The sequence below is a fragment of the Thalassophryne amazonica genome, chromosome 5 (assembly GCF_902500255.1).
Source record: "Thalassophryne amazonica chromosome 5, fThaAma1.1, whole genome shotgun sequence".
Classification (NCBI taxonomy): domain Eukaryota; kingdom Metazoa; phylum Chordata; class Actinopteri; order Batrachoidiformes; family Batrachoididae; genus Thalassophryne; species Thalassophryne amazonica.
In genome coordinates, this window is record NC_047107.1 from 26,079,271 (window position 1) to 26,087,871 (window position 8,601).

The 8,601-nt window shown below is 43.0% G+C and overlaps 1 long non-coding RNA gene across 1 annotated transcript; it reads right to left on the reverse strand.

The window, feature by feature from the left end:
* Positions 1-238: 238 nt before the first annotated feature.
* LOC117509753 lies at positions 239-8,389 on the reverse strand. Its single transcript, XR_004560500.1, has 3 exons — positions 8,378-8,389; positions 7,824-7,830; positions 239-316 (listed from the first exon to the last, which is right to left on the reverse strand). It is a non-coding gene; the product is annotated as an uncharacterized LOC117509753 (long non-coding RNA).
* Positions 8,390-8,601: the final 212 nt, after the last annotated feature.

The following is an 8,601-nucleotide window of genomic DNA, read 5'->3' on the forward strand; positions in this document are numbered from 1 at the left end:
ACCACATACAGACATAGAAAACCTTCTTCTGGTCGTTCTCACCTTTGAAACTAAGAAATTGACAAATCCTCTTAAACTGTACGACTGATCTCTAAGAGAAAACATATTTTGAATATTGATTGTTAATAAGTTATGAAATGCTTTGAACATGAATTGTACACTGTATAATTTTACAAGATTATAAAGCTTTAATAGTTTTGATTTAAGAAAAAGAGGATTTGTATGTTCAAGATACCCAGCCTTGTGAATAGTTTGTATGGCCCTTTTTGTAGTAAGAATAGTGATTGAATTGATTGTTTATAATTACTGCCCCATACTGCCCCACTTCTACACAGTAGGTCAGGTATGGAAGAATGAGAGAACAATACAAAATATGTAGTACATTGTGATCAAAAATATGTTTACTTTATTAATTATTGCAAGACTTTTGGAGACTTTGGATGATGTATGTCTGTGTGCTTTCCAACTTAACTTATGGTCTATTGTTAAGCCTAAAAATGTTATTTCCGAGACATTTTCAATTTGCACTCCATGTATCTCAACCATTATATGTGGGTTTAATTTGTAATTTCCAAACACCGTTGCTTTTGTTTCATTTAAATTTAAAGACAGTTTGTTACTTTCCATCTTTTAATTTTGCTTTGTTCATTGTTCACTGTATTTATGAGTTGTTCAAATCTGTCACTGCTGTAGAATATGTTGGTGTCATCTGCAAACAATATGCATTTTACCAGTTTAGAAACACTAAAAACATCATTGATATACAAATTAAATAATTTGGGGCCCAACACTGACCCCTGGGGGAAGCCACAAGCAATGTCAACACATCTAGAGGAAGAACCCATTTGAACATATTGAACTCTGTCGCTTAAATAACTTTTAATCAATTTCCCAGCCAGCCCCCGTATTCCATAACGCTCTAATTTTTTGAGTAGTATTTCATGACTGATCATGTCAAAAGCATTTTTGAGATCTATGAAAATTCCTATGGCATTTTTTTGTTTGTTTGTTTGTTTGTCCAATGCTTTTGATATGCCTTCTATAGCATCAGTTATAGCCAATGAAGTGGATCTATTCATCCTAAAACTATACTGACTTTTGTTTACTATATTGTGTTTTTGTATGAATTCTTCTAAACGTCTATCAACCACTTTTTCCAGGATTTTTGTAAATTTCCGTTTTTGAACAATGGTATGACCTTAGCAAGTTTAATTTTCCTTGGGACATGACCATTCTGAAGCGACAAATTACAAATATGTGTGAGAGGTGTTTTGATATTATCAGTAACTTTTTTTTTTACAAGTGCCATATTAATAGAATTACAATCTATGAAAAATTTATTTTTGGATTTTTTTTTAACTATATTAACTATTTCACACTCACTAACAGCAAAGAGAAACATAGTATGAATGTTTCTGTCAAACCTTTCTTCCAGTTCTTGGTTTGGTATTTTTGCTGCCAGTTCAGAGCCAACATTTACAAAAACATTTAATAAAATAATTTATTATAATATTCATATCATTGTACTCATTAGCATCAAGAAAATGATCTGGGTAAATATGTTTGCTTAATCCTTGCTTGATTATACTGTTTAACACTTCCCATGTTCTTTTTGTATTGCATTTATTCTCAAAGAGAATTTTTCTGTAATGTAATTTCTTTGCTGTTCGCAACATTGCTGTCAACTTATTTATGTACACCTTATATCTGTTCCTTCATTTTAAACTTCAGAAATACTGTAATTTATAAAGAATGTTTTTTTCTTACATGCATTTTGTAAGCCTTTGGTCATCCCAGGACAATTTAAGTTGTTTTTTTTTGGGGGGGATATTTTAATACTCTAATGGGACAATGCTTATTATACAGAGAAGTAAATATTTCTATGAAATTATTGTAAGCCTTATCGGTCTCCATCTCTCCACACAAATGGTATTCCAGTCCATCCATCCATCCATTTTCTTCCGCTTTATCCGGAGTCGGGTCGCGGGGGCAGCAGCTCAAGCAAAGCTGCCCAGACCTCCCGATCCACACCTCCCCCAGCTCCTCCAGGGGAACCCCAAGGCATTCCCAAGCCAGCCGAGAGATGTAGTCCCTCCAGCGTGTCCTGGGTCTTCCCCGGGGCCTCCTCCCAGTGGGACATGCCCGGAGCACCTCTCCAGTGAGGCGTCCAGGGGGCATCCGGAAAAGATGCCCGAGCCACCTCAACTGACTCCTTTCGACGTGGAGGAGCAACGGCTCGACTCCGAGCTCCTCCCGAGTGACCGAGCTCCTCACCCTATCTCTAAGGGAGCGCCCAGCCACCCTGCGGAGGAAACTCATCTCCGCCGCTTGAACTCGTGATCTCGTTCTTTCGGTCATGAGCCAAATCTCATGACCATAGGTGAGGATCGGAACGTAGATCGATCGGTAAATCGAGAGCTTTGCCCCCCTACTCAGCTCTCTTCACCACGACGGTCCGATACAGCGACCGCATCACTGCAGATGCTGCACTAATCCGTCTATCGAGCTCACGCTATATCCGTCCCTCACTCTTGAACAAGACCCCGAGATACTTAAACTCCTCCACTTGAGACAAGGACACTCCACCAACCTGAAGAGGGCAAAGCACCTTTTTCCGGTCGAGAACAATGGCCTCAGATTTAGAGGTGCTGATTTTCATCCCGGACACTTCACACTTAGCTGCAAACCGCCCCAGTGCACGCTGAAGGTCCTGATTTGACGAAGCCAACAGAAAAACATCGTCCGCAAACAGCAGAGATGAGATTCTGTGGTTCCCAAACCAGACCCCCTCTACACCCTGGCTGCGCCTAGAAATTCTGTCCATAAAAATAATGAACAAAACCGGTGACAAAGGGCAGCCCTGGCGGGGGCCAACGTGCACTGGAAACAGGTTTGACTTACTACCGGCAATGCGAACCAAGCTCCTGTTGCGGTCGTACAGGGACCGGATAGCCCTTAGCAAAGGACCCCGGACCCCGTACTCCCGGAGCACTCCCCACAGGGTGCCCTGAGGGACACGGTCGAACGCCTTCTCCAGATCCACAAAACACATGTGGACTGGTTGGGCAAACTCCCATGAACCCTCGAGCACCCGATGGAGCGTGTAGAGCTGGTCCAGTGTGGTGTGACCAGGACGAAAACCACACTACTCCTCCTGAATCCGAGGTTTGACCATCGGTCAAATTCTCCTCTCCAGTACTCTGGAATAGACCTTACCGGGGAGGCTGAGGAGTGTGATCCCCCTATAGTTGGAACACACCCTCCGGTCCCCCTTCTTAAACAGAGGGACCACCACCCCGGTCTGCCAATCCAGAGGCACTATCCCCGATCGCCAGGCGATGTTGCAGAGGCGTGTCAGCCAAGACAGCCCCACAACATCCAGAGACTTAAGGTACTCAGGATGGAGTTCATCCACCCCAGGAGCCTTGCCGCCGAGGAGCTTTCTAACCACTTCGAAGTACTCCTTCCACCGCCCGACAACATCCCCAGTCAGGGTCAACAGCTCCCCACCCGCACCGTAAACAGTGCTGGTGGAGAGCTGCTTCCACCTCCTGAGGCATCAGACGGTTTGCCAGAATCTCTTCAAGGCTGACCGATAGTCCTCCTCCATAGCCTCCCCGAACTCCTCCCAGACCCGAGTTTTTGCCTCTGTGACAGCACGGGCTGCAGCACGCTTGGCCTGCCGGTACCTGTCAGCTGCCTCTGGGGTCCCACCTACCAACAAAGATAAGTAGGACTCCTTCTTCAGCTTGACGGCATCCCTTACTTCCGGTGTCCACCACCGGGTTCGGGGATTGCCGCTGCGACAGGCACCAGAGACCTTGCGACCACAGCTATGAGCAGCCGCATCGACAATGGAGGTGGAGAACATGGTCCACTCGGACTCCATGTCTCCAACCTCCCCCGGGATCTGGGAGAAGCTCTCCCGGAGGTGGGAGTTGAAGACCTCGCTGACAGAGGGTTCCGTCAGTCGTTCCAAGCAGACCCTCATGATACGTTTGGGCCTGCCAGGTCTGACCAGCTTCCTACCCTCCCAGCGGATCCAACTCACCACCAGGTGGTGATCAGTCGACAGCTCTGCCCCTCTCTTTACTCGAGTGTCTGAGACACGTGGCCAAAGGTCAGATGATACAACTACAAAATCGATCATCAACCTCCGGCTCAGGGTGTCCTGGTGCCACATGCACTTATGGACACCCTTGTGCTCGAACATGGTGTTCGTGATGGACAAACTGTGACTAGCACAGAAGTCCAACAACTGAACACCACTCGGGTTCAGATCTGGGAGGCCGTGCTTCCCGATCACCCCCCTCCAGGTCTCACTGTCGCCGCCCACGTGGGCGTTGAAATTCCCCAGGAGAACAATGGAGTTCCCAGTCGGAGCGCTATCTAGTACCTCTCCCAGGGACTCCAGGAAGGTCAGGTACTCTTTACTGCTGCTCACCCCGTAGGCCGAGACAACAGTGAGAGACCTGTCCCCGACCTGAAGGCGTAGGGACGCGACCCTCTCGTTCACCGGAGTGAACTCCAACACTTGGCGACTGAGCTCTCCGCCTCTCCCCGTGGGCAATGCCAGAAAAATGAAGCGTCCAGCCCCCCTCCAGGAGCTGGGTACCAGAGCCCAAGCTGTGCGTGGAGGTGAGCCCGACTATCTCTAGTCGGTATCTCTCAACCTCCCGCACAAGCTCAGGCTCCTTCCCCCCTAGCAAGGTGACATTGAACGTCCCAACAGCCAGGCGCTGTGAGCATGGACCGTGCCGCCGCCCTCGACCGCCACCTAATCCTCTCTGCACCCGACCCCCATGGCCCCCTCTGCAGGTGGTGAACCCACAGGAGGGCAGGTCCACGTCACTCTTTCGGGCTGAGCCCGGCCGGGCCCCATGGGCTAAGGCCCGACCACCAGGCGCTCGCGCGCGAGCCCCAACCCCAGGCCTGGCTCCAGGGTGGGACCCCGGCTCCGCCATACTGGGCGACGTCACGGTCCTTGATCTTTTACTGGTCATGGAGGTTCTGAACTGACCTTAGTCTGACCTGTCACCTAGGATCTGTTTGCCTTGGGAGACCCTACAGGGAGCACAAAGCCCCCGACAACATAGCTCCTAGGATCATCCGGGTACGCAAACTCCCCCACCACGATAAGGTGGCAGCTAGAGGGGGTATTCCAGTCCTACAATCCCAAATCTTCATTGAATGCATAGAATAATAGAGGTTTCATGGGTGTGACAGCACATTGGATCAATCCAAATAACATGGAAAGAGAGAAAGCGGCTCTTGCCTGCAGACGCTTTAAGGGACATCATACTCATGACGCCATTGCAGTTGAGCTTGACAATATACACTCAACATATGGGATAACACACAAAATCTCAGCAACAGTGACTGACAATGGCTCTAATTTTGTTAAAGCATTTAAGAGGTACCAGCTGCTTGAGGAGAGTGATTCTGAAGATGATGAAAATGAGGTGGCATTTACAGACATTAATGATACTCTACATGCAACTGATGATAATGATGGTGATGTAGTGATCACTTTTTTATTAAGTGAGCATTGCTGTAGTACTCACATTAATGTGATTATTCTTATCATTTCAGGCTATGAAAACCAGATTTGCTGGTGATGGCCTGGGAAATGAAGAGGCTATACTTGCTGCTGTAACTTTTCCAAAATTCAAACTTCGCTGGATGCAGTCACAGGAGTTAAAGGATAAAGTTTTCTGGCAGAGTGCCAGAAAGTTGTCCTCGAAGAACCACAGTCAGGTACCACCACATGTTCACATCACACAGATTCAGCCAAAGAGAACGATTTCTTTTCCTTTGAGGAGGCTGAGGAGGACACCTCCTCTTCAGCAGAAAACCAGGTGGCAGACCATTTTAGATCTTTAGCACAAAACTTCAACTCGGCGTGGATTTTCTCTCATCAAGAAAATTTCACTACGTTACAATGCTGCTACTCCATCTAGTGTTCAGCCAGGGCAAGCTTGTTCCAAAGAGGAACAGACTGTCTGACAAAAAGATTCAAAAAGCTTCTCCTCCTACGTTACAACTGCTGGTTTAGTCCTTAGATGAGATGAGTGTTTTAGTATAGATTAATGTAATATTCATTTTCACTGAAAACAAATAACATTTTAATCTACACACATAGTTGGATATGGGGTTGAGCCGGATACTCATTTCAGACGAGTATTACTAGTCCCTTAGTAATCCAAGGTTTAGAAACATTTTGCTTATTTCCAACATTTGACACCAAAGGGCAATGTTTATCATATAAATTGGAGATAATAGAAATGAATGACCCATTAGATTGATCAATGGTCCTCAATGTAAATGTCACTCCAGTTTTGATCCCTTAAGTCCATTCTAAGATTTTCCAAAGTTTCCTCTGTTATTTTCCTTTTGAAATTTGTACTTTCAGTATGGTCAATTTTGTCAACTAAAGAATTCAAAACTACAAAAACTGGCAAATAATCACTGATATCACTAATAAGTAATCCGCCCTCTAAATTCCCCACAGTAACATTTGTGTATATTGTCAGTAAGTGTCGCTGTGTTTGCAGTTATCCTAGTTGGATGAGTAATTACTGGATACATTCAAACAAAACACAGATCAAACAAAACACAGAATTTCTAAAATCAGTTATATGTATTTGACCATGAGGATTTAAGAAGTCTATGTTGAAGTCTCCACAAACAAATACAGACTTATTATTTTTAATAGTGTTGTACATCTCAATCAACTTTCCCACAAAAGTTTTTATGTTTGATCCTGGTGCTCTGTAAACACAACTTACAATTATATTTTTTTGATTTTTCGCATTTAATTTCCACAGTGACGCATTCCATGACATTTTCTAAAGAAAAACACGTTTTCAATGATTTCACAGTGATAAACAGAATTAACATAAAGTGCCACGCCACCACCCCATTTGCTCATCCTGTTTATCGGCAAGAAATCATAACCCTCAAACTGGACAATGTCCATATGCTCCTCTTTCAACCACGTCTCAGAAATTGCGATACCTGAAAAATGTTTATGTGCACTATTTAAACAATCCTGAATTTTTGACAAGTTCATGGGAAGACTTCTGCTATTAAAATGTATGATGGAATTGCCCCATTTAACACAGTAAATTTGCTAAATTGTTCCTCAGAAAAGCAACTGCAATGATGAGTAATATTTTTTAAGAAAAAAACAATCCGGATCTATATTATATTCAATATTATGAAATCTATGTTCAGTGTAATCAAAATTATGTAAGTGGAGCTCCTGTGCAGGAGTAAATTGATAAGAATCAGATGTCACAAAAACATACTCATGTTCTGAGTTTATAAAAAAACTTCCGTAAAATAGTTTCTTTACTATTGTGATCAAAAACATTGAATCTCAATTCTGAGGCTGTTCTCTAAATAGTTTTCAAATAAACAATAAATATAGCAACTTCTGATCTATCCATATCAATTTCAGACTTAAAAAAATGATGTACTGATTTAAGCCCCAGTCATTTTGGGTTAAACCACGCCCACTTCCGGTTTAGGTCACACCCGCTAAGAGTACAGATATGGATACAGATAATTTAGATGGTTGAACAGATACACATAGTGGTGTACTCGCTCATCCCTAGTTGGATAGTGTATTGTGCAATAATATACAGGTACAGAGATTTGCACTACTTAATGGCTAGGTCTTCCTTTGTTTCTTTTTACCCAAGTTTACATTTGTGTGTCTTTGTTTTGCACTTGATTGCAATGTGTGTGAAGAACTGAATGTTATTTATTTTCAATATTATCAGTTGTCAAGTTGTTCACCAATGAATATGGCTTTATACACTCAACCTGACTTAGTTGAGTTTACTAGAAAATTGCGTGGAAACCCGTTGCCTTAAACTGCCTTAGTTTTTACACAAACTAAAACTAATCAGGCTAAGTTGTATTAACAAATCACAGTAGTAGTTGTTACTCAAAATCATTAGTTCACATAAATGATTTCTCATTGGTGCCTAAAATAACTGTTTTAAATTAAACATACGTAAACATATAAGAAATAACATAATAAACATTATTAATCAATAGTTAAAACAATTTCTTAATATAAGTAATGTCTTGTAATTTAATTAACTACTCCATCTTTATTTTGAGATTATAATGCATTGTTTCAACAAAAGTGTATGGAAGGGAAGGAATTAAAGAATACTGTGGCAAGTGGTGTGGAAGAACGAGACGCTCTGAGCTTTTCTGCACTCTGCCACAAGGAGGTGCCGTTTTATTTTTGCAACCCTAACAACACAGAAAATGGTGGAAAGCATCAAACGCAATACACTTTTCACTTATGGTGGCAACAGACACTTAACTAAACTTGACTAACTCAACTGAACTATTGAACACAATAAATCAGTAACACTAACCACACTATTAAACTAACATGAAACACATTAACAACACTTAAAACTCTCAAAACCCTGTACTCCCATGATGCACTGCAGCATAACAGTTCACAGTCTTAGCAACCGGCCGGCGATTGCTACAATACATTTAAATGTTCCAAAGACTTTTATTTTAAAAATATTACAAAGGAACACCTCATGAACACCTTGTCAACCAAAAGAC